A 2,508-nucleotide genomic window follows, 5' to 3' on the forward strand; every position below is an offset into this window, starting at 1 on the left:
GAAAAGACAGTTACCAGGGTGGTTGGAGTCCTTGATGATTTTAACAGCTCTGCTTTTGCAGCGTTTGAGGTAGATGTCCTGTAGAGAGGGGAGAGCAGACCCTGAGAAGCGCTCAGCTAAGCGCACAACTCTCTGCAGGGATTTGCAGTCTTGACTGGAACTGTTCCCATATCACACTGAGATACACTGAGTCAATACACTTTCTATGGCCCCTGAATAGAAAGTTTTCAGGATTGCTGGCAAAACCCTGAATTTTCTCAGCTGTCGCAGATGGTACAGTCTTTGCCTGGCTTTATTAACTTGAGTTTGGATGTGTGAAGTCCAAGTCAGGTCCTTGGAGATGTTTACACCAAGGTACTTGAAGCTGCTCACTCTCTCCACTGGGGTCCCACTGATCATAAGAGGAGTATAGGGCCGCTGCTGTCTCTTCCTGAAGTCCACAATCAGCTCTTTAGTTTTACTCACATTCATAGAGAGACAATTGTCCTGGCACCATGATGTGAGTTTCTCTACCTCATGCAAGTATGCAGCCTCATTGTTGTTGGAACTGAGGCCCAGAACCACAGTATCATCAGCAAATTTGATTATAGATGTGGAGCTGTGGGAAGACACGCAGTCATGTGTGTAGAGAGAGTAGAGCAGGGGACTCAGGACACAGCCGTGTGGTGCTCCCACGTTCAGGGTGATGGAGTTCGAGGTGAACTGGCCTACTTTCACCACTTGAGGTCTACCAGTGAGGAAATCTAGAATCCAGTTGGAGAGTGAAGAATTCAGGCCAAGGTCCAAGAGTTTAGAAGCTAGCTTGATGGGGACTATAGTATTGAAAGCTGAGCTATAGTCGATGAACAGCAGCCTTACATAATTCCTATTGCTGCTGTCAATGTGCATGAGGGAAGAGTGCAGGACATGAGAGATGGCATCTTCAGTAGATCTGTTGGGGCGATAGGCAAACTGAAGAGGGTCCAAAGTATCAGGGATGGAGGAGCAAATGTTGTTCTTTATAAGTTTCTCAAAGACCTTCATGGCTATTGACGTGAGGGCAACTGGACGATAGTCATTCAGGCAAGAGAGGTTATTGTTCTTAGGCACAGGGATGATGACAGATTTTTTAAAGGGGGTGGGAACCACCGAGGTAGCAAGGGACTCATTAAAGATGGATGTAAACAAACCAGCGAGCTGATCAGCACAGGACCTCAGAACACGCCCAGAAATCCCATCAGGACCTGCTGCTTTCCTGACCTTCACTCGCTTTAGGGCCCTCCGAACCTCGTCCTCTGACACAGTGATTACATGATTATCGCTGCTCTGTCTGCAGCTTCCTGACGTGCTGATCGGCAGAGTCGCGCTGCCTCGATTGCATTCAAAGCGGCTGTAGAAAGAGTTTAACTCGTCAGCCAGCAACGGGTCTGCTCTCACAGCTGCAGATGGTTCTCAGTCCCTGCCACATGCGTCGAGAGTCATTGAGCTGAAAATGAGACTCTATTCGTTCCCTGTATCGGAGTTTGGCGGCTCTTACCGCCCGTCGGAGATCATAGCACGATGCTTTTTATAAATTTTCATATTTATTATATTTATTATATTTCTTTTTATAAATAATACATTTTATTCAAATTAATTGCATTTATTAATTTCAAATAATCATATACATGCTATTGTTCAAAGGTTTGGGATTAATACGATTTTTGTTGAAAGAAATTAAAAGCTTTATTCAGCAAGGGCTCATTCAATTGATCAAAAGTAACAGTAAAGACATTTGGTTAATATTACAAATGATTTCTATTTGAAATAAATGCAGTTCTTTTGAATTTTGTATTCATTAAAGAATCCTAAAATATGCATATCGGGTTCCACAAAAATTTTAAGGAGCACAACTGTTTTCAACATTGATAATAATAAGAAATGTTTCTTGAGCAGCAAATCCGCATATTAGAATGATTTCAGAAGACACTGAAGACTGGAGTAATGATGCTGAAAATTCCGCTTTGCCATCACATGAATAAATTATATTTTGAAGTATATTAAAATGTATTTAAAAAAATGGGTAACACTTTCTATGAAGCCCGTATTTATAATACATTATAAGGGTATTCTAAAGGCATTATAATGAATGCATAATGCATTATAAAAAACCTTATAATATGTTGTATCATCTCATGAATATTCATAAGAACAGTTTTAATATATTATAATATTTACTTATTTGTGGTTATAGCTTTTAAGAGTATGATGATTTATAACACAATGAACACGTTGCATCCACTTTTACAATGCTTTATATTTCTCATAGTTATAATGTATTATAAGTCTCATATCTTGCCATTTTTCTTATGCTACTTTACTTAAAGCGGTCAAAGACCACTTATAAGTAATAATAATAATAATAAAAAATTCTCTCAAACAGCCATAAGATCAGATATCAGATCAGATGAATGTGTAATATGACACATTTGCTTTGAACTATTTTTGTTGTAATATCAGTTTGATTATTTTGATGGTACCCTTTAAACA

General features: G+C 39.5%; 1 protein-coding gene across 1 annotated transcript in view; it reads left to right on the top strand.

Moving 5' to 3' along the window:
• Positions 1-2,508, top strand: part of LOC107556326 (polypeptide N-acetylgalactosaminyltransferase 12-like) — a 17,578-nt gene that overhangs the window by 11,321 nt on the left and 3,749 nt on the right. The window lies entirely within an intron of this gene.

The sequence above is a fragment of the Sinocyclocheilus grahami genome, unplaced genomic scaffold (assembly GCF_001515645.1).
Source record: "Sinocyclocheilus grahami isolate Dianchi unplaced genomic scaffold, SAMN03320097.WGS_v1.1 scaffold565.1, whole genome shotgun sequence".
Classification (NCBI taxonomy): Eukaryota; Metazoa; Chordata; class Actinopteri; order Cypriniformes; family Cyprinidae; genus Sinocyclocheilus; species Sinocyclocheilus grahami.